This window comes from Lotus japonicus, chromosome 2 (genome assembly GCF_012489685.1).
Source record: "Lotus japonicus ecotype B-129 chromosome 2, LjGifu_v1.2".
In the NCBI taxonomy this organism is placed as follows: Eukaryota; Viridiplantae; Streptophyta; class Magnoliopsida; order Fabales; family Fabaceae; genus Lotus; species Lotus japonicus.
Genome location: NC_080042.1, coordinates 66792606 through 66817585, shown reverse-complemented (window position 1 = coordinate 66817585; position 24980 = coordinate 66792606). Strand labels below are relative to the sequence as shown.

The window sequence follows — 24980 nt, the reverse complement described above, 5'->3', positions numbered from 1 at the left end:
CCGGCACGGGGGACGTAGGGAAGAAGCTCAGCACGAGGGGGAAGAAGAACAGATAGAGCAGCCCGAGATACCAGAGAAAGACGAAGATTTGGGAGTAGAACACGCGGAGAATAAGAAAGTTGGTGGGGAGACCATAACACAACATGAGCAGGTGGACACAGAGAAGAGCATTTTGAAGGATCGTGGCATGATGACAAGAGAAATTCAAGATGGGGACAAGAACAAGTCGCTGGACTCTCGTGGAAAGGGGACTATGCCCGAGGCCTCCAATGGAGCTAAGAAAATAGCTACAAGTGGGGAAGGAAAGAATATTGATTTCGCTTTTAAAAGTCCAGCTCATCTCAATAAACAGACAGGGAAATCGGCTAGAAACCCAGCAAAAGGTGTTATTATTAGAGATGGACAGGGAGCAGGGAACAAACATGGTGGTGTTACACCCATGAAAAGGTCAAGCGTCTCTTCATCTATTCTGGGGCCCGGAAGCACAGGTGTTTCACCTACTTTCAAAAAACACAACTCTGATAATGGATTGGGATTGGCGGAGACTGCAAAGGAGCAGTCCCGCCCACCTCAATGAAGATCCTTGCGTGGAACTGTCGTGGGCTAGGGAACCTACAGACAGTACGGGCTCTTAAAAAGCTCATCCAGTCTAAAGATCCTGATGTTGTCTTTCTTATGGAGACAAAGTTGTATACGTTTGAGGCTCTTCAGCATAGAGGAGTTGGTGGTCTTTATAATATTTTCCCGGTGCAGTGTGCAGGACGTGGGAATTCTAGAGCAGGTGGTCTTTGCCTTTGGTGGCGTAGTGATTTACAGTTAGAGGTAATAAATGCCTCTTTACATCATATTTTATGTTCTATTTTGCATCCAGTGGACCAGACTCCCATGTCTTTGATTGGGGTGTATGGTTACCCGGAGGTACAGCGTAAAAGAGACACATGGAACCTTGTCAGTAATCTCTTGCCAGTTGGCACCACAGCTTGTTTGTGTATTGGTGACTTCAATGATATCCTCTCCCCGGCTGATAAACTGGGAGGGGACCCCCCTGATCTTAGGCATATGCAGTGGCTTTCCAGTTGGTGCACGGGCATAGGCCTCCATGGGGTGGATTTTTCAGGGGACCGTTTCACTTGGTCGAATTACAGAACAGATCCGGGGACTATTCGTGAGAGGATTGATTTTGCTTTGGTTAATGATGCATGGGATGATATGTGGCCGAGAACCTCAGTAGCACACTTTGAGCGTCACCAATCCGATCATAGCCCTATTCTACTAACGTGTGGTGCCCGTAGAGAACGTCGGGAGCTAAAAAGAACCCGGATGTTCAGATTTGAGGAGATGTGGCTTAGGGAAGGAGCTGAGTGTGCGGAAGTGGTTGCAGAGACTTGGTGTCGTGGGGATAATAATGTTCTTTCCAGATTGTCAGAGGTGAGCAGTGCGCTTGACGGTTGGGGTAAAGCAAAATTTGGGAATTTACCGAAGAAAATTTCAGATCAACGAGCTCTGTTGGAAAACCTACAGCAAAAAACCCAAACAGAGCAGGTTAGAGTGGCCTCTATAGAAGCAGGGAAGGAGCTTGATTCTCTGCTTGAGCAGGAGGAAATCTGGTGGGGCCAACGGTCTAGAGCTACTTGGCTCAAGCATGGGGACCGGAACTCGCATTTTTTCCATCAGAAAGCGTCCCAAAGAAGGAAGAGGAATATGATAGAACTTATAAAAGATGACAGAGGCAGAAAATTTGAGGATGATAGAGATATTTCGAGTGTCCTTATGGACTATTTCACTACTATTTTTGCAACTTCACACCCTTCGGGGGTGGAGGATGCTACTTCTCTTGTTTCAGGTCGGATTACACCATCGCATCTGGAGACCCTGGCGGAGCCTTTTTCAAAAGAGGAGGTCAAGGAAGCTCTTTTCCAGATGCACCCAACAAAAGCACCAGGAGCGGATGGACTGCCGGCTCTCTTTTACCAGAAATTTTGGCATGTTATTGGTGATGATGTAGCAGAATTTTGTCTACAAGTTCTGAGTGGAGCTTCATCTCCAGGTATGATAAACCACACTCTATTGGTCCTTATTCCTAAGATTAAAAAGGCTGAGCATGCATCACATTTTAGACCAATCAGTTTGTGTAATGTCATTTTTAAGATAATTACTAAGACAATAGCAAATAGGCTTAAATTGATTTTGCCTGATTTAATCTGTGAGAGCCAAAGTGCTTTTGTTCCTGGACGTTTGATAACTGATAATGCTTTGATTGCGTATGAATGTTTTCACTATATGAAGAAGAGAATCAATGGCCGGAATGGCACTATGGCACTTAAATTGGACATGTCCAAAGCCTATGACCGAATTGAATGGTCCTTTCTTGAATCTGTGTTACAAAAGATGGGTTTCCCTGCTCTTTGGGTAAGCCTAATTATGAGTTGTGTGACATCGGTGTCCTTTTCAATTTTACTGAACGGTAATCCTCAACCAAGTTTTGTTCCCCAACGTGGGCTTAGACAGGGTGACCCGTTGTCACCATATTTATTTATTTTATGTGGGGAAGTCTTTTCAGCCATGATTGAAAAAGCTATGATTGCTTCTGAGATTAGTGGTATTAAAATTAGTCGGCATGCACCTGTCATATCACATTTGCTTTTTGCAGATGATAGTGTGCTATTCGCACGAGCGACGGTGGAAGAGGCCCAGTGTTTGAAGAACATCCTAGCAACCTTTGAGCGAGCTTCAGGTCAACGAATCAATTTTGACAAGTCTATGCTTTCGGTGAGCCGAAATGTGCCCGATATTCGTTTCAATGAACTTAAGCAGCTATTGCAAGTAAAGGCGGTTGAAAGCTATGACAGATACTTGGGTTTACCGACTATCATTGGTAAGTCTAAAACTCAAGTTTTCAATTTTGTCAAAGATCGAGTCTGGAAAAAGCTTAAAGGGTGGAAAGAAAAATTCCTGTCGAGGGCAGGCAGGGAGGTTCTTATTAAATCTGTGGTTCAGGCCATACCCTCCTATGTCATGTCTTGTTTTATTTTACCAGATGGTTTGTGTGCAGATATTGATCATATGATATCCAAATTTTACTGGGGAGGTGACCCAAACAAACGTGGTCTTCATTGGACAAAATGGGAGAATCTTTGTAAGAGGAAGGAAGATGGTGGCCTTGGCTTTCGTGACTTCAAGTCTTTCAATATGGCCCTAGTGGGAAAGAATTGGTGGCGCATTTTCACTCGTCCTGAGTGTTTGCTATCACGAGTTTTTAAAGCGGTTTATTTTCACAATTGCACCATGCGTGAGGCCAAGAAAGGGTATCGTCCAAGCTATGCATGGACTAGTATCCTGAAAACGAGTTGGATTTTTGAGAGAGGGGGCTCTTGGAGAATTGGTGATGGAACCCAAGTTGATATTTGTAGGGATAAATGGGTGCCGGGAGATGCGGCTTTCATTTACCGGCAAGATCTAGTTGAAGAATTTAATCTCACCAAGGTTGCAATGCTCATTGACCAGGATTTGCACTGTTGGAGGAGGGATTTGATTGAGCTGGTTTTTAGCCCAAGCACTGCGGCAAACATTCTTTCCATTCCTTTGGGAGTGCATGGGGGTCTTGACTTGTTTCATTGGCCAGGTACAAGTGATGGACATTATACATCAAAAGAGGGATATGACTTCATGCGGTTGTTGTTACATCGTGATGCTGCGTCCTCTTCCTCTACGGCTAAGCTTGATCCAAGGAGCTGGAAATTCTTTTGGGCATCTCGAGCCTTGCCACGTTGCAAAGAAACCTGTTGGAGGGCAATATGTGGTTTGTTGCCGCTGAAGGAGAGCTTGTTCCGGCGCCACATTGATGTTGATCCAGGTTGCGGTTTTTGTGCTTCGGAGAGGGAGAATGAAGACCATCTTTTCCTCCAGTGCCCAGCTGCCAAACACATCTGGTTTGCGTCTCAATTAGCCATCAGAGTGGATTCTTTTACTTCGTTTCAGGCGTTCTGGACAGCAGTGATAGCGATGGATGATGATGAGGTCCTGGCTATGGCTCAGACGGTGGTATATGCTATTTGGGAGGCACGGAACAAGGTCTGTTTTCAGCAGGGAGAGCTGGTGGTGGCTACGGTTCTCCGTCGTGTGGCTAGTATGTTGGAGGAAGCTCAGATCCGTGACCTTGCTCGTGCACCCTCGGTTTCGTTGCCAGCAAAATGGAGCAAGCCGGCGGTGGATATCATCAAATGCAACTTTGATGCTTCTCTTCGTGTTGATGGAACGGGTGGCATGGGGATGGTGGCCCGCGATTGTCAAGGTGAGGCCATGGCGGCAGCATGTTCTTTTCCTATCTTGTGTACTTCCCCACTTGTGGCGGAGGCCATGAGTATGAGATGGACACTGCAGTTGGCTATTGATCTAGGATTTCGCCGAATATGCTTGGAAACGGATTGTCTCCAATTATTCACTAGTTGGAAATCAAAGGAAGCTGGGAGGTCTTATCTGAGTTCGATTCTGCAGGATTGCCGTGTTTTAATTAATGCTTTTGATTTTGTTTCGCTTTCTTTTGTTAGACGCACAGGCAATACTGTTGCGGATTTTTTTGCTAGAAACTCTGAGACCTATGCTAATTTAGTATGGGTGGAGGAGGTTCCGGTAGCCGTTTCCCATTTGGTTATTTCTGATGTAATGACTCAATTGCCGGTTGGCCCTTAATTTTTATTCAGTTTACCTTCAAAAAAAAAAGATTTGTTCTCTTTGACAGATGTCGGCATCTGTTTGGGGCACTATTTAATGTCTCCCAACATATGTCTTTTTCAAAATTTAAACTTGTGTTCTCATTCTTATTGGGATCTGACCTGCTTACCAATAAATCAATATACTATTGGTATTTTTAGATTTCATATTATTAACGTACTTTGGTGACCTTCACGAAAATCTTATGACTTTTACTATAGAAATAAAGACTTTTTTTAGTTGAAAAAAAAAATTGGATTTGTAAAAAGGCTGGATCCGCATGCTGCATATAGTCTAAACTAGACTTATAAAAAAATATAGTCTAAACTAGAAGTCCAAAAGTTCAATAAGCTCATATGTAAGTGTATTTTACGTCAAAAAATTATAAAATGAAGATTTCCCACAGAAACTTAAATCCTTCCTTTGGAAGGCCTGCAACAACGCTCTCACAATAAAAAAGATTCTTAAGAGAAGAAATCTAGCCAAAGATGAGATATGTCCTATATGCAATGCAGAAGCAAAGGACATCAACCACACTTTTCTGGTTTGTGATTTGATCTGAGCTTTTTGGTTTGGAGGAACCTTCAGCCTGGCTCTTTAGGAAGCCTCCATCATTCCCTTTGCTAGTTGGTTGGAAGGTTTAATAGCAGCTTTGAGTTCAACAGACCCAGATCTAGACCAATCTATTTCTTACCTAGCTATTTTTCTTTGGGAAATTTGGAAGATGCGCAACAAGGCAGTTTTTTAGGGACAACTACCTAATCCCATATTGTGTTTGACCAATACAGCTAGCTTACAAATGGAGATCTTCTCAGCATACCAAAGCCATGTACACCTGCAAAGAGAAAGCACACTCCAATCAGATCCAAGCCACTGGAAAAAACCCAGCACACACTTTCCTAAAGTGCAACACAAATGCTTCTTTCTCCCAGCATTCCCGCAGAGCAACAGGAGCTTATATCTAAAGGGATGAACAAGGACAAGTCAGTTGTGGAGCAGCCAAAAAATTGTATGTTAACTCACCTTTAGCTGCAGAAGCCCTGATATTGAGAGAGGTCGTTCATATTGCTCACAATATAGACCAGAAGAAGGTAATCTTTGAATCAGATAACAAGCTCTTAATTGAGGCCTGCAATGGAGACAGACAGTTAGGAGGGTTGGCAAATATTATACCTGAAATTAAAACTTGGAGAACAATTTTCCCATACTGATTTTTTACCTGGACACCAAGGGAAGGGAATGCAGTGGCACACTCCATAGCCCAACTAGCTAGATTTGCAAATTTGCCACCTTTATGGCTCTGGAATCCACCCAACTCTGCTTTAATTGCTGAATCAAGGTAGGAGAAATGGATGAAGGCTCTTATATTGCATGTGTGACCACCCAGTTTCGCATCAATTCATTTTCTTTGCCTCCAAAGGATGGACTGCGCAGGTGGTTCTGGCTCGCACACCTTTGCTTTCCTTCCTTTTTTATCATGGACAGCGAGTCTCTCTCCCTTGTTTCCTGTGGTTTCTAGTGCTCTGTTTTCTGGTCCTGTTTATCTGGTTTTTTAGCATTATTTGCCTTTGGCTTTTTCTAGGTGGAATTTACTTGGTTTTTATTTCTTGTATCTTGGGAATTGTGCGAATATTATCTGTTTTCAGGGCTTTGACCCTTTGTTTTTTTTTCTGGGCTAGGCCCACTATGAATGAAACCAGATTTCTTTAACAACAAAAAAATCAAATGTGTAATAAACCCATATGTAAATGTATTTTACGGTAAAATAAAATTTTACTGATTTGTATACATAGAATATAAAATAATGATGGTGAAATATATTTATTGGATTTGTTTTATCTTTGGGTGATGCCGACATTCATTTCGGAAACTGTTGAATATCCCTAGCAATTAGCAAATGTCTTTCTCATAATTCGCACTTGTGCTCTTATTCTTACGGGGTCTGACTTGTTTACCACTAGATCAACACATTGTTGGTATTTGTATTAGATTTCATATTATTAACATGCTTTGGTGACCTTTAAATAATCTTATGACTTCTACTAGAGAAATAAAAATGTTTTTTAGGTGCCAAAAAGTTTGGGAGTGAGGGATGGTATTTCAGTCTGAGGCAGAGAAAACTGCTGGATTCAAAAAACATTTATAGAAGACACATTTAATTTACTTGAAACAGTGAGATTCGAACCTACCTCATGTTAGGTACGAGGTCCTGCGTACTCCACTACACCAGTCCTCGAAATTAGAAATATAGGCTACCTTTGGTCCGTCGCCGGGGCCTCCTAGCTTTTCATCTTCTTCCTAGCGGCGGAGCCATCATCTTCTTGAATCAGGCTCTCCATTGGCAACCCTAACCCTGTGTGGCTAGTCATCCTTGTTCGCTAATCTGTGCTCCCCATCTTCTTCCCTGCTTTTTCCTCTTTGGCCAGATTTGTGTTTAAATCTGTGTTTGCGGTTGCCTCCGCTGTTGGTGAGGAGGTTGGGATTGCGTTGGGGTGTACAGGTTAGGGGCTGGTTGTGATCTGTGCGTGCCTGTTGAGGTCAGATCTGCCTGGAGAGTCTTGTTCTTTGCCTGCCTAGATCTGTGCATGCCTGTTGAGGCCAGATTAGCTCGGATTCTTGGATTCGGGCTCCCTGGCAGCGTTGGTGGATTCTAACCTTTTCGGTGCCTTCCCTGTCTTCTTGCGTGTGGAGGGTTCATGGTTGATGATGTCACTTTGGGCGTCGTCGTTGATGTTCTTGGGCTACTGATGCTGTAACCGAGTCTCTTGGGTATAGTTGGCAGTGATCTCTTTGCTGTTTTCTATTTGTTTGATGTACTGTATTTAATTGAGTCCCAATGTCGAGTTGAGCCCTATTTTTGTTGGGTTGTGTGACATTTGCCACACCTAGGTCCCCGATAGATGCTCTTCTCATAGGTTTTTGGTGTTTATTCACCGGTTGAAGTCTTAGGACTTTCGTTGTTGCATTGTGGACTATTCACACGTTGTGTGTTATCTGTACTATCAACTTTATATTATATATATATATTCTGCTTTCAAAAAAAAAACCTTTGGTACTTTCTTTCTTGTGCAAATTATTTTTTTATTGACATTTGGTAGCCTGTGGATATTTTCGTAGGCAAAGGACTTGGGTAAGCGATGTTGGACCACAAGCCCAATATTATTGCGTGTGAGTTCATTTTTCACTTGCGGCTCTGGACCCAAAATTAAAAATGTCACATGGGCAGCTGAAAGTTGTTTTCCGTTTTGTTACATGATCACATAATTCAAAGCGCGCAATGTATGGGCTTCTAAGAAAGAGCTCATAAGCAATGAAGTTCTATGTTTATTGTTGATTACTGTCTCTTCTCCAGTTTAGGATCCCTTATGTAATTTATGTCACATGACCAAATAAGGGCAGTGATAATGGAAATCATGGTTAACATCTAATTGTTATTAAATATAGTTGTGTTGCTATATTATGGTTAACATTTAATTTGTAACCATGAGACTAATCATATTAAGACTTTAATATCACATTAAATAGATATGTCTCTCCTGACAAAATCATTCTCCATAGACACAATTCAAAAGTTAAACCCTGATTAAATGTTTAAGAAGTACAATTATCTACCTTTTATACTACGACTCAAAGCCGGCTCTGGGCCTGTGTAGGCAGACCCACAACCCATATCCTCCAAAAAGAAGGGGCCAAAAAAAAAATTCTCATTAAACTTTCCCAAAAAAAAAGTTTAGTAGTTGCATTCAAGACCAGTTCTGTACTTCTGTATTTAAGAGCTTAATTGGCATTGAAATGTGGAGGTTTCATTGGGTTCTTCTACCTAATTCACTATATAAGTGAATATTAATTAGTGAACCAATTAATTCTGAAACGGCATAGGGCCTCCAAAATGTCGGGATCGGCCCTGCTACGACTCATTACTTATTCTTTTAATAAATATATACCATCTTTTTCTTTCATCTCTTCTCGCACTCTTTATTTCGTTTACATCACAACATGAGTTATATTTAAAATTCTGTTATTTCTATGTAAAATAAGTGGAATATAACAAATAGCAATATACAAGTGCTGCTCAATTCAAATGTCAATGAATCAATACGGGTATGTAGATGGTGCGATGAGAGAAAACGGATGGTGCTAAGAGTTAACTCCAATTTAGATTTTGGTTTAGAATTGCACAATTGCTCCTATAGTTTTACGAATGTATATATTTTGTCCCTATAATTTTTCAATTGCTCAAAGTAAGCCTCTCTGAATATTTTTAAAATTGAATAAGTTTAATTAGTCTAGATGCATGTTAACTAGTCTTTCAATAATATTAACAAAAAATGCTAGTGGATTCTAATTTTTACAGGTCAATAACCGTTTAAGACGATTTATGTACATACAAAATTATGATTTTTCCCCATTGGTTATTGCATGACAAATTAACATTCCACCAAATTTATTAATTAATTTTGTAAGAATCTATATCTATCTATATATCTATATCTATCTATATATATATGTAAAGCACACTTGAGTTTTTGCATTAAATACATAAGAAAAACTCAAGTGTGTATTAAAAGCAACCAAAAAAATAAAAAACTTTGTAATAAATATATTAAACAATAATAAAACTAAAATTAAAATAATATATATTGTAAAAAACTATTCAACTACTACCATTAAATAAAAACATTCATAAACTTAAAATTTCCTTGAGTTTTGTATTTCACAAATATTAAAAATTAAATTAAATAAGAAAATAATATTTATTAGCAAATAATTTACATAAAATAATTTTAAAATTCAAAAAAATCTATCTTCTATATATATGTGTGTAAAGGAGACTTGAGTTTTTTCCATTAAATACATCAAGTAATTCCTACCTCTACATTAAAATACATTAAAAATAAAGAATTTCATTTGCAATAAATATATTAAATAATAAAATTAAAACTGAATAAATTGTAATGTCAAAAACTATTCAACTACCAACATTAAATAATATATTTATAAAGTTATTTATCTTCATTTTTATAATTATTTATATATTAATTATAAAATTTCCTATACATTTAAGTAAAAGCTAAATATAATATGATAAAAAAATTTAAACATATGTAGTTAAAATATTAATTATTGACCTCAACTTGGGAAAAAAATTAAATTTATATAAAATCAATATATGAAATATCAGAAATAGTCAATGATTAAATACTCTTTGTACATATATACTTATAATTATTTTTTAATAGTTACATGTGTTGTTTAATATAGATTATTATAATGTTGTTTTGTGTTATTTTATAAAATAATTTTACATACATAAAAATTTAATATATTATAATTATTTAAGTCTTTTAGAATATCTTTTTATATACATTGAAAAGTGTATAGAGTATGCACAAGATGATATTTAGAATAAAATTTTATTAAATAATATTTTTATATGGAAACATTATGTATAATTAAAATTAATTAATTTTATTAATAAAAAATTAGTAAATAGTTTTAAAATTAAAAAATGCCGCAATAATTTATAAAAATATTTTTAAAATTAACATTATTAAGTATGACGTGGATGTCAAAAAAGTATGACGTGTGTGGATTTTTTTCAGAAATTTATTCAATTATAAATTTTGATCTATTATATATTAGTAAAAACGATCAACTTAAAGAAGTATAACAGAGAAAAATAATTAAGGATAAAATAAAAAATGAATTATTTTACTAAATAATATTTTAAAATATTTAAATTATAATTTATTGTAATTATAAAAGTTAAAGTTAATTAATTGTTGATAAAAAGTATAAGAAAATGTTGATATAATTTATTTGGTGATATTAAAACTTATTAATTGAAAATATTTGAAATGCACTTTATAATTTATTGTGTGTTTTAATAAATTCATTTTTAAATTTTTAAAATTATTATAATGCTAATTATTAAATTTGAATAGTATTAATTATTTAAAAAAAACTCTAATACTCATAATGAAATGTTTTAACACAATTATTTTTATTTTATTATAATTTATAAGTAAAAGATGTTTATTTTTTTTAAACTATAATAAATTTTATATTATGTTGATAAAATTGTAAAAACACCCGTGCAACGCACGGGTTTTATATCTAGTATATATGTAAAGCTCACTTGAGCTATAAGTATTAAATGCATTAAACAATGAAATAATTAATTATAAGTGGATGTAAATTGAAAGTTGAATAGAATTTGTTAAACTTTTCATTTTCTCATATTTTAAATTAATTTTTAATATTATTTTAATTTTAATTATTAATTACTACATGAGGGAAATTTTTAAGTAATAATAATAATAATAACTGAAAATATATCTAGATGTAAAGCTCACTTGAGCTATAAGTACTAAATGCATTAAATAATGAAATAATTAATAATAAGTGGATGTAAATTGAAAGTTGAATAGAATTTGTTAAACTTTTCATTTTTTCATATTTTAAATTAATTTTTTATATTATTTTAATTTTAATTATTAATTACTACATGAGGGAAATTTTTAAGTAATAATAATAATAACTGAAATAACTAACTTTACATTAATAACAATATTAATAGTTAATAGTAATATTTTATACTTCTTTCTATTTGTATAACTTTCTAAATTTTTATATGTTAAAATTAAAATTAATTTAAAAACCATAAGTTGATGAATTTTTTAAAAATAACAAATAAAAATTATTACTATTACTACTTGCTAAAATGTAATATATATATATATGTGTGTGTAAAGCTCACTTGAGCTCTAAGTATTAAATACATTAAACAATTAAATAATTAATAATAAGTGGATGTAAATTGAAAGTTGAATAGAATTTGTTAAACTTTTCAATTTCTCATACTTTACATTAAATTTTAATATTATTTAAATTTTAATTATCAATTACTACATTAGTGAAATTTTTAAGTAATAATAACAATAATAATAATTGAAATTGACTAACTTTACATTAATAACAATATTAGATCGTTAATAGTAATTTTTTATACTTCTTTCTAATTGTAAAACTTTCTAATTTTTTATATGTTAAAATTAAAATTAATTTAATAATAATTATTCAGAATAAGTTGATGACTTTTTTAAAAATAACAAATAAAACTTATTTCTATTTTTCACATTGCCTGCTAAAATGTAAAAGTTACTTTGAACCTTTGTATTAGAATTTTTCTTTGTATTAAATTAATTAAATTAAAATATTAAAAATGAATAAATTTGTCTAAGTCATTAGCTATTCAACTACCTACTAAAATGTATAACTCAATTGAAATTTTGTTATAAATACACCAAAAAACAAAAAAATTCCTTTGTATTATATACATTAAACTAAACCAAAAAATTATTGATAAAATTTTCAAATCAATTATTTATTCAACTACCAACTAATTTTCATGTTTGTTATATAAGGTAGAATAAAACATGACAAAAGACTCAAGAAACATAACAGTTAAGTTCTCTGAAAAAAGTGAAAAAATGAAAAAAGACACTCTAATAAACAAAAACTATACTTTTATTTGAGGTAGGAAGGTTAATAAGAGTTAATATAATGATCTAATAAAATATTAAATTAGATACAAAAAAATTTTTTAAAAAATATATTAGTGATAGTAATTTATTTTTAAATTTAATTTCATAAAAAATTAATTAAATACATTAAGGAGTAAAATCCTCCTACCTTTGTATTAAAATATAGAAAGCAAAAGAAAATTTCTTTGTAATTAATATGTTAAATAATAAAATAAAAACTGAAAAATTTGTATTATCAAAAGTAATTCAACTACCTCAATTGAATAACAATACTCATAAACATAAAAATAGACTTGAATTTTGCATTACGAAAAAATAACTAAAATTAAACTTTATTGATAAAATTTTTTTTATCAATAATTAATTTAGATAAAATTGTTTAAAATGAAAAATAACGCTATAAGGTATTTCCTGCTTATCTATTTCTGTTTTTTCCTGTTGCTATTATACTCACTTGAGAGAGTTATGTTTTCAAGACATCTTTTATTCAAATAAATTTCCATTTTTTAAAAAAATATAATGTATGTGTGTTTTATTTGTAGAAACAATCTCAATATAATTTTATGATCATATTATATATTAGTAAAAACGATTTTGATCAAGGTTAATAGAGAAAAAAAGTTATGACCAAAGTTGAATAAATATAAATTTACTACATAATACTTAATATATTTCATTTATATCTTATTATAGTTGAAAAAGATGAAATTACTTTATTTTTTTGATTTTAACATGTGTAAACCTGTTTGGGAAATTGTGATTTCCCTTTCCAGAAAATGACTTTCTCAGTAAAAAGTAAAAAAAAAATGGTAAAACAACTATTTTGATGGTATTCAAAACTTATTGCTTAATTTTTTTTTCAAACGGATGGCAATATTTTTCACATTATTAAATAAATAAATATTTAAAATTTTAAAATGATCCAATGCTGATTATTTAATATTAATTATTAAATTTGAGTAATATTATTATTTACAAAGAGAACTCCAATACTATTTATTGAATTTTTTTTTGAAATTATTGAAATGTTGAACACCTACTATTATTATTATTTATTTTAAAATAAAATCTATTTTAATATTAATGCAATAATTTAAATTTAAACTATAATCATTTTTATTTAATGTTAAAAATGTTGTAAACAAACTCGTGCAACGCACGGGTATAATATCTAGTATGAACTTAAGTTGAGCTATGAAAACTATAAGATTAAAATCACGCATTTATGAGTCTAAAATTATAAGTCTAAAATTTTAAAGTAGCAGTATATGACTGAATTCCTCAGTGTCTACTTGATGATTTATTTTCTATCCCCAATCAAATTGTGTCATACTCCTGTTAATATTGCATAATTTGATCGGTGAGAGAGAAATGAGACAAAAACCATCATCCCAAGTTAAGCCTTTAGTCAATATTGAACTGTTTTACCTTGAAATATAGTATTAATTATTAGTCTTTCTCGAGGTTTAGTTTTATCTTTTAGTATAAATAGGGAATAAATATATTTAGTATATTTTAGGCTTAAATGCATTTGGTGCCCCTGATGTATTTCAAAAGTGCAAATGATAACCCTACTCTTTTTTTGTAAACGTTTGTACCCCCCTTGTTTTGAGAAAGTACACCGAATGCCCCTCCGTCAGGTTGACGTTAAAATCCTAACGGAAGAGCTGACGTGGATATTATTTTTACATTTTCCTTTATTTTCTCTAATGCCACGTGGATTTTATCAACCAGCTGAGCTACATGTAGGATTGTTAAAATAAGCAACACAATTTTATTTATAGCATTTATCTTCTTCATTCTCCATCATAAACTTGATATCCTCTTCTTCTTTCAATCTTTCTTCAATCACCTATCTTTACCATCTTCAGGAAATCAAACCCCAGAAAACCCAAAACAAGCACAACACTGTTCCTCTTCAAGAACAAAACAGCAAAAATCAAAATCTCAAAACCTTTATCAAGAACAAAAACCGAATAAAATTAAACTTCCAAACCCAAAAACAATAACAAAACCAAAAAATACATTTAAGGAGCAATCTACCAGTTCATGAAATTAAGATAAGGTTCAAAATATCCAGAAATCCCAAATTCTCTTCTTCTTCCTTCTCCTTTCGCCACTGTTCCTCTTCTTCCAAAAATCTAACCTGCTTCAGAATTTTAACAATTTCACATGGAGATGGTGGATGGAAGGAAGAAAAATTGCAATTGAGAGGCGGAGAACACCAGTGTTGCCGTCCCTTACACCCCACTCCGCTGCAAGTCATGCACCTCTCTCATAAATCCAAGACCCAACCCACCCAGAACCACCTCAGAACCACCACCCACCACCCAGATCCAACCCACGAAAGACCCAACCCACCCAGAACCACCGCCTAGAACCACCACTGCAACCCACTTTAAACCCACTTTAAACCCAAGACCCAACCCCAGAACACAACCCAAGATCCAGAACCACAACTTACCCGCCGAACCCCATCAAAGCAGGGGGATTTGAAGCGTTGCTTCTCCCACCCATGAAGAACCCACTTTCAAATCCACTGTCAAAATTGTTGCTATTGAAGAAACTTTGTGAGTTGATGGGTCCAAAGGGAAAGAGTCGATGTTCAAGCTCTGTTGCATGACGAAGCTATAAGTTGTTGATGGGTTTGAAATTGAAGCAAAGGGGTTGTTGACACCATTAGTGCCTGCAATTACTGAACCCATTGCAATCCACCCACCCCACACAACCCAACCCTAGCACCCAATCCCCCACCCTAATCGCAAACCCATAATCACCATTTATTTTTTTATTTTTTTTTATTTTTTTCTATATAGAAAAGCCATGTGGAAAATAGGAGAATTAAAAAAAAAACACGTCAGCCCCTTCCGTTAGTTTTCTAACGGAGGGGTACTCGCTACACTTTTCTGTTTCATTGAGGGTACAAACATAGACGAAAATAGATGAGGGGTGTCTTTTGCACAAACATGAAACATCAGGGGCAACAAATGCTTTTAAGCCTATATTTTATCTTTTATTAGGATAGATCTTTTCCCTATTTAGCTATCCTTAAACTCTTGTATATATATATGTACTCAGCTTCATGGAATAATCAATCAGAATATTTCATTCAAGTGTTTGGAATACCAGAGCATTTAACATCATTTAGGAATTCAGAAGTGAACCATTCTGCATCTATATCAGAATCTTCATCAGATCTACATGGAGTATCATAACTCAAATATTTTGTTTCCTCTCCAGGAATTATAGACAACATGAAGTTGTTAACCTCTTCAGCACTTTCAAGAGTAGGTGCAAGAAGTGCTCTTTGTTCCAAATATGCATGATTTTCCAAATTAGCAACAACTTCTGGATAAGCAAAATCTACTAATTCAAGTAAAGGACTATCAGACTCTCTTACCAACAAATCAGAGAGAATCTCTATATTAGAATCATCATCATTGATTGGCTTAACTATTTCATCCCCTACTTGAAGAAGCCAATCAGCAAATTCTTTGATTTTCATAGATGAAAAAGAGGAAGCAGCATGTTGTAATCTCATGTTGATAGTTAACTTAATTACTTTACAATACTTCCATAGGTAGATTGATTTTACAGCAGAAGAAAAGGTGGTTGCAATAGAGCCTAGTGGGGTATAAGGCTCTATTCAAGTGGTAACATGAACAATAAAATTTAATAATAATGTTCATAAACGTGGTTGCAATAGCCAGTGAAAAATAGTATGTATGGTCCAAATAATAAGACTAACTTTTTGAAGCATCTCAGCTTTAGGAGAACCTTGTCGGACATTACATGTAGATATTTCGTGGATTGAAATATGAATAGAAAATCTAGAGTGAGCAGTTCTACCTCCAGGCAATAATAATGAACATTGTCTATAACCTAAGTAGGTTGAAGATATTTAAAAAAACATAAACTGAAACACAATTCTAGTGTTTTGTCTCATAAAGCCTGTTAAAATTATTAAAAACTGCTGAAATTATATTGAATTTTTTCTATTACTTTATACATGAAAGTATTTTATGTAAAATGCTCCTTCCCGTGATCAATTATCATGTTAGTTTTGTATTTTTTTTAACATGAAAATGTTTTCATATAAAATGTCATCATATAAAATGTTCCTCTTCATGACATTTTTTTAGCAAAAACGATATATATAGGATAGCAAGCTTTCTAGCCATGTCATATCAACTATGATGTTGTCATATAAATCTATTATATGAAACGAATAGAATCACAAAAAAAAAAGATAAAAATAATCAAACTTATAAGGCTCTATTCAAGTGGTAACATGAACAATAAAATTTAATGATAATGTTCATAAAGGTGGTTGCAATAGCACGGTGAAAATAGTACGTATGGTCCAAATAATAAGACTCGCTTTATGAAGTATCTCATCTTTAGAGGAACCTTGTCGGACATTACATGTAGTTATTTCGTGGATTAAAATAGGAATAGAAAATATAGAGTGAGCAGTTCTACCTCCAAGTAATAATAATGAACCTTGTCTAGAACCTAAGTAGGTTGAAGATATTTAAAAAACCATAAACTGAAACTCAATTCTAATGTTTTATCTCATAATAAACCCATTTAAAATTATAAAAAAAGTGCTGAAATTATATTGAATATTTTCTATTACTTTATACATGAAAGTATTTTATGTAAAATGCTCCTTCCCGTGATCAATTATCATGTTAGTTTTGTATTTTTTTTAACATGAAAATGTTTTCATATAAAATGTCATCATATAAAATGTTCCTCTTCATGACATTTTTTTAGCAAAAACGATATATATAGGATAGCAAGCTTTCTAGCCATGTCATATCAACTATGATGTTGTCATATAAATCTATTATATGAAACGAATAGAATCACAAAAAAAAAGATAAAAATAATCAAACTTATAAGGCTCTATTCAAGTGGTAACATGAACAATAAAATTTAATGATAATGTTCATAAAGGTGGTTGCAATAGCACGGTGAAAATAGTACGTATGGTCCAAATAATAAGACTCGCTTTATGAAGTATCTCATCTTTAGAGGAACCTTGTCGGACATTACATGTAGTTATTTCGTGGATTAAAATAGGAATAGAAAATCTAGAGTGAGCAGTTCTACCTCCAAGTAATAATAATGAACCTTGTCTAGAACCTAAGTAGGTTGAAGATATTTAAAAAACCATAAACTGAAACTCAATTCTAATGTTTTATCTCATAATAAACCCATTTAAAATTATAAAAAAAGTGCTGAAATTATATTGAATATTTTCTATTACTTTATACATGAAAGTATTTTATGTAAAATGCTCATTCCCGTGATCAATTATCATGTTAGTTTTGTATTAGTTTTAACTTGAAAATGTTTTCATATAAAATGTCATCATATAAAATGTTCCTCTTCATGACAATTTTTTAGCAAACACGATATGTATAGGATAGCAAGCTTTCTAGCCATGTCATATCAACTATGATGTTGTCATATAAATCTATTATACGAAACAAATAGAATCACAAAAAAATGATAAAAATAATCAAACTTATAAGACTCTATTCAAGAGGTAACACGAACTATAAAATTTAATGATAATGTTCATAAAGGTGGTTGCAATAGCACAGTGGAAATAGTATGTATGGTCCAAAGGAAGAATAATGATTGTAATAAAATACATGCTTATAGATACTTCCTTTCATACCGACAATCTCTCTCTAGTAAAGAAAAATATTATATTTATTAAAAAAAAAGAAAAAAAGAAAATCATTATTCGTCTGCATTAAAAGCATTGTTCATCTCAAAAGATTAGACTCTCTACTATAAACTTGACTCTTAATTCTTTCATCCCTCATGGAAAAACCATTTATGCTACTATTCTTGTTGTTTCTCTTGAACCCACTTTTTATGCAGAACTCTTTCTCCAACGTATACAAATCCTGGCCATGTATTGGAAAGAGTATAACTAACAATATCGAAAAAGTGGAGCTATTGAAAAAGTAAGGGTATAACTGACAAATTGTAACCTTAAAGCATCAAAATGACAGTTAAAAAGGAACAAAAAAATTCTTCTAAAAGGACACTTAAAAAGGAAAGGAGGGAGTACATTCTCATTCAATTGACCAAACTACACACACATGAATAATCTACCTGCAAATAATTAAGTATGAGCTATAATCTAAGAGAAGACACTGACTGATTGGAAGTTGAGAATACTTCACCAGGCTAGTAAAGAACTTCATCTCTCATGTTTGGATCACATGTTTTTTTTTAATAGTTCATTAATAAATAAGAGCTCTTCTAGAAATATGAGCCCCTTCACTAAAATTATATTAAAAGTTATTCATATTTTTAGTTTTAACATAAAAAAATTTAGGTTTTAATCCCCCTCTCACTCATGAGAGCTTTTTCCCTTGAAACTTAACCATAAATAAATGTAGAATTATATAAATAATTTTACTTTTTATCCCATAAATTAAATATAACTACAAATTCATAATTCATGATAGCATTCAAGTGGATGATGTGTGTTCAAGTATTGAAATGCTAAGGAGATAATTGAAGTGTGAAGGTATGAAAAACGGTAGAAAGGGGGGGGGGGGGTTTGAATAACGTTTTCAAATAAAAACTTCCACCTTAAAGATTTTGACAAATCTTTTCGAGAACTAAGTGCTAAAGATAAGAGATAGAAAAGCACACAAGGATTTTTATCCTGGTTCACTTGATAAATCCCTCAAGCTAATCCAGTCCACCCGTCAAGGTGATTTCTTCCTTCTTAGAATGAAGGCAGTCCACTAATCAGGTAAAGTGTTACTACTGCACTTGAAACTTACAAGTGACTAACAATTACACTGACTTAGCTCATACTAAGATTCACTCTCTTAGTCTTCTCTAGGATCCGATCAACCTTGATCTCCTAAAGGTAACTAAACAAACTGTTTAAGAAAAAATGTTTACAAGAGATTTGCTTCTGAAAAGCTAATAGTAAACACAATGAATTTAGATGAAAGAATGCTTGAAGGTTTTTGAATATAGCTTGCGCGTGTGTAATTCTTCCAACCGCATCTTTCAATCTTCAGCCTCTATTTATACTCCAAGGATTAGGGTTTGAACGCTGCATGGAAATGCTACCGTTGGAGGGCAGTTCTGGAAATTCCAGCTTCTGCTGTGGCTGAGAACGTTAGGTAGGTCGTCAGGATAGTACATATGCTTTTGTACTTGGATAGTGACTTAACCTTTAAACCTAGGAGACTTCTGATCAGGGGAATGCTTCATGTTGGAACTTGTGAAGCCGGTTGATCAGAGTCAGAGGGAAAGCACAGATCCTCTGACCGTTGTATCTTCTGATTCTGAACTCAGAGGGAAGTACATGGTCTTCAGAGTTTCTTGCTTCTGGACATCAGAGTTTTCACTATTCAGCTTCTGGATCTTCAGAGTCTTCTACACCATCAGAACATCTGAACCTTCAGAGTTTCTTGGTTGTCAGAACTTCTGGATCTTCAGAACTTCAAGTGAGCTGAGTCCTTATCAGAGCTTGATTTACTTCAGATCTTCTGAAGCTTTTCCACTGTTCAGACTGAACATGGACAATGCGAAAGCGTTGCTTGGGTCACTCTTTAAGCACAGTGCTTCTGATTTGCGTGAGATTGAATAGAGGTCAGAGCCTGTAAATAGCACACTAAGAAAAACACGTTAGAGTACCATAATTGTTCATATCAAAAGGTTAACTTGTAATCATCAAAACATAGAGTTGTACTACTAGATCAAAACTTGATCTTACAATCTCCCCCTTTTTGATGATGACAAAACTAAGATTTTTGATGAACAATTTTTAAACAATAAACTAAATTCACTCAGAGTTTAGGGATATAAAATAAGACTTATCCTGATGTGAGTAGTTTATCTTGCTCATTCTGAATTCAAGTCACTGCTTGATTCTGAGCTTAGCTCCCCCTGAATCTAATACTTGATGAAAACGTTAGTAAAGTCTAGATTCTGAGCTAAATAATATAAGAGTTCAGAGTCAAAAACTTATGACATAGATGAATTAGAATAATCAGAGCGCATAAGTATTCAGAGTCAACGGGCAAGGTATCAGAGTCTTGGGTATCAGATTCAAACTAAAATCACTTCAGAGGAAGTGAAATGTATTCTTTGTATTTGCCCAGTGACACATCTATGGTCATAAAGGTGGAACTCTTAAATTCTCCAAAAGAAAAAAATCACACTAACATAGCTTACACATCAAAAACTGGGTGTACTCCCCCTTTTTGTCATAAGCAAAAAGCATGGGGTGTGAAAAACTTAGCTTGAAGTACAAGGTACTCCCCCTTAGAGAAGGTCTAAGTTTAAGAAAATGGAGAGATAAACGATGCATGAATGAGAGTTACGCGAAGTAAGGAATGGATTTAATGCGGGAGAAGAACGTTTACCACCGGCCAAGGGAGTAAAGAGAAGCTTCAGTTACCAAGGACTTAACCTCGAGAAACTGTAGGAGCATTAACTGTCAGAGAGAAAGTGAAGCCTATATAAAGCGATTAGAGGAGGGTAAGCTTCACAACTCGACTAATACCATAGAAAGAAAAAAAATAATGGCATCATACATGGTAGCACTAGAAGAGCTAAGAAGGAAGGCCTTTGAGGAGGACTTGGTCCTTAATATAAGGCATCCAGAGGGTACAAAAACCATTTCAGAGTTGACGAGGACACTGCTTGAGGAGGACCTGCGTCCAGAGCTGAGGAATGACTTAAGGGAATTCCTTGCCTTCTTGGAGGAAGTGCAAGAACTCAGCCAGCTTGAACTGAAGCTGCTGGAAGAAAAGGAAAGCATAGAGAAGAAGCTCAAGACAACAGAAGAAATTCTGGAGAGGAATGAGCTGATCGTCAATCTCAACAACATCCAGTATTCACTGGATCGTCTGGAGAGGGAGAGGTCAGAGCAGCGCCAAGAATGCAGAAAAATGAGGAGGGATCCTCCATTCTAGACTTTAAAAAAAAAGGAAATGTATGATGTAAACACATAATGATTATGAATAAACAAAAATTTTGCAAACACAATGTGACAAATATATATATATATATATATATATATATATATATATATATATATATATATATATATATATATATATGCATAGATAATCACGAACGAACAAAGCAGAATAACTAAAGTAGCTGAAGAAAATAAACAGAAGTTAAAAAAAAAAGTTAAGAAGGAAAAACGAAGAGATCCTAAGACTAGGGTTTATCAGAGCGACGCAGAAGTTCCGTCATCATTTGCTTCATGTCCATTAGCAGAGACTCATGAGTATCAAGTCGTTGTTCCATGATGTCGAGTCTGGACGAGCTTGATTGTGTGGAACTGGAAGGAACAAACTGAGCAGCTTGATGAGCTGGAATGGAAGCAGAAGCAACAGGAGTAAAAACCACGGGTGCAAGTGCTTGGCATCTAAGGGCTTCAGCTTCAGCTTCAAGTCTCTCTGCCTCTAATCTTGCTTGTTCAGCTTGAGCTGCTGCTTGACGTGCAGCTTCTTCTGCTTGCTCTTGCTTTCTTCTGGCCTCTTCAACAGCTTCAAGGAGCTTATGTCTTTGTTGTTGTTCATGAAGAGCCACCCTTCTGGAAAACCTCTGCTTTGCAGCCTCAATCCTCTGATCCCTTTCTGCAGTCAGATGCTGCATCATAATTGGAACCTGAGCTACTAGCCAAGTGCTCAGACTATTCCACTCTTCAGCCACAGAATCAACATTCTCACTCAGGTCAGTGTGACCTTGCACGTTGTGTAGCATCCAGGAAGCTTCATGATTAAAGACATTGATGCACTCAGAGAGAGAGGTGGGTCTGAGGTAAGTGTAGGGAACTATGGAGAGGTTGGTTTCTGGAGAGGTTGGGTGATTGCTACTGTTAGCTTCAGAGGCACCTTGAGGAGAGCCAATGTCAAAGGTTTGGACATGAGGTTCAGAGGTTCCAAGGTGTGGATCAGAAGTTTCAACCAGAGGTTGTGGTGACCTAACCGAGGAGCAGTGTTCTCACAATAGATTGGGATATTGCTCTCAAGGATTTGATAATCCTCCAGCTGATGTTTCATCCAGAGCATCTGAGTGCTGCATATTGTTGCTGAGATATATTCTGCCTCTACAGTTGATAGCGCAATGGTTGATTGCCTCTTGCTTGCCCATGAGACTAAGTTGCTTCCCAGAAATTGACAATTTCCAGAAGTGCTTTTTCTCTCTGTTCTATCTCCAGCATAATCAGCATCACAATAACCTGAAAGCTTATACTCTGATGTTTTCTTATACATCAAGCCAAGGTTACTGGTGCCTTTCAGATACCTTAGGATCCTCTTAACAGCAGTTAAGTGGGTTTCCCTTGGATCTGATTGGAAACGAGCACATAAATGAACACTAAATAATATATCTGGCCTAGATGCAGTTAAGTATAGAAGTGAACCTATCATTCCACGATAGAGCTTCTGACAAACTTTACCACTTGCATCTTCTTTCTCCAGAATGCATGTAGGATGCATTGGTGTCTTGGCCACTGTAGATTCCAGCATGTTGAACTTCTTCAGAAGTTCTTTAGTGTACTTGCTCTGATGGATATATGTTCCTTCTGGTGTTTGATCAACTTGTATTCCCAGAAAGTACTTTAGTTCTCCCATCATACTCATCTCAAATTCAGCCTGCATCATCTTAGAGAATTCTTTACATAGAGATTGATTAGCAGAGCCAAATATTATATCATCAACATAGATTTGCACAATTAAGATATCATCTTTGTATGTTTTGCAAAAGAGAGTTGTATCTACTTTACCCCTTACAAACTCATTCTCCAGAAGGAATGAGCTGAGTCTCTCATACCATGCTCTGGGAGCTTGCTTCAGACCATAGAGTGATTCTTCAATTTGAACACATGGTCTGGATTCTTCTCATCTTCAAAACCTGGGGGTTGATGAACGTAGACTTCCTCTGATATTTATCCATTTAGGAAGGCACTTTTGACGTCCATCTGATGTAGAATTATGTTGTGATTCACTGAGAAAGAGATTAACAGTCTGATTAACTACATCTCCTTTCTCATTCAACTTGTTTCTGAATACCCATTTTGTTCCAATTACATGGACACTTTCAGACTTCTTCACTAAGCTCCAAACATCGTTCTTGGAGAATTGATTCAATTCTTCTTCCATGGCCAGAATCCAGTCCTTGTCCTGAAGAGCTTCATCTATGGACTTGGGTTCAATTAAGGACACCAATCCTTTCAGACTAAGCAAGGTCTCTTCAGAGGGTCTGAAGGCTGATCTGGTTCTGACTGGTTCGTCTTTGTTGCCCTGAATCAATTCCTTAGGGTGAGCTGCAGTGATTCTGCTCTTCTTCAGAGTTTGTGAATCAGAGGGACCGACTTCTTCTTCTGGTTCATCTTCCTCTGGCTCAGCTTCCTCTGGAGCTTTGCCTTTGTCAGAAACATTTATGCTTAAATCTGCAAATTTCTCAACTAGCTTTGACTGATCAGAGTCAAGCTTATCGTCAAATCTAACATGAATAGACTCTTCAATAGTCTTAGCATCAGTATTATAAAATCTAAAACCTTTAGATCTTTCAGAGTAACCAAGTAATAGACATTTAGAAGACTTAGCATCAAATTTATGCAATCTATCCTTAGTATTAAGAACATAACAAACACAACCAAAAGGATGAAAGTAAGAAATGTTGGGTTTTATGTTCTTCCACAATTCATAGGGAGTCTTATTCAGAATTGGTCTCACAGAGATTCTGTTCTGAATGTAACATGTTGTGTTTACTGCCTCTGCCCAAAAGTGCTTAGCCATGCCAGTTTCTTGGAGCATGGTTCTAGCCATCTCCTGAAGAGTTCTGTTCTTCCTCTCAACAACACCATTTTGTTGAGGAGTTCTGGGACAAGAGAAATCATGTGCAATTCCATAGGAATCAAACAGACTCTCAAACTTGTCATTCTCAAACTCTCCACCATGGTCACTTCTGACACGCACAATTCTACAAGCCTTCTCGTTTTGCACTTGGGCTATGAAGGTAGAGAACACAGCATGAGACTCATCCTTGCGGGTTAGAAACTTTACCCATGTCCAGCGGCTATAGTCGTCAACAATGACCATCCCATATCTCTTGCCACCTATAGACTTAGTTTTCACTGGTCCAAAAAGGTCGATATGCAGAAGTTCCAACGGCCTTGAGGTTGAGACAACATTCTTTGCCTTGAAAGGGACTTTTGTGAATTTGCCTTTCTGACATGCTTCACAAAGAGCGTCTGAAGCGAACTTCAGAATGGGCAAGCCCCTGACAAGGTTTAGCTTGCTCAGCTGAGAAATCTTTCTCATACTGGCATGCCCTAACTGTCTATGCCATACCCATTGCTCTTCATTAACAGACAGAAGGCACTTCACATTCTGAGCCTCCAACTCATATAATCTGATCTTATAAATGTTGTGCTTCCTCTTGCTGTTAAACAGAACAGAGCCATCGATCTGACTTACAGCCCGGCAGGACTTTTGATTAAAGATAACATCATAACCCTTGTCAGCTAATTGACTTATAGACAATAAGTTATGAGTTAAGTCATCTACCAATAACACATTATCAATGCATGGACTACTATCTACACAAATAGTACCAGTACCAACAATTTTACCCTTTTCGTTGCCACCAAAGCCAACTTCACCTGCAGGCTTAAGTTTTAGCTCTTGGAACATACGCCTTTCTCCC

General features: G+C 34.9%; 1 long non-coding RNA gene across 1 annotated transcript; it reads right to left on the bottom strand.

Annotated features, from left to right (window-relative positions):
- Positions 1–5037: 5037 nt before the first annotated feature.
- On the bottom strand, positions 5038–6206 carry LOC130735571 (uncharacterized). Its single transcript, XR_009018505.1, has 3 exons — positions 5930–6206; positions 5734–5839; positions 5038–5545 (listed from the first exon to the last, which is right to left on the bottom strand). It is a non-coding gene; the product is annotated as an uncharacterized LOC130735571 (long non-coding RNA).
- Between the last annotated feature and the right edge of the window lie 18774 nt (positions 6207–24980).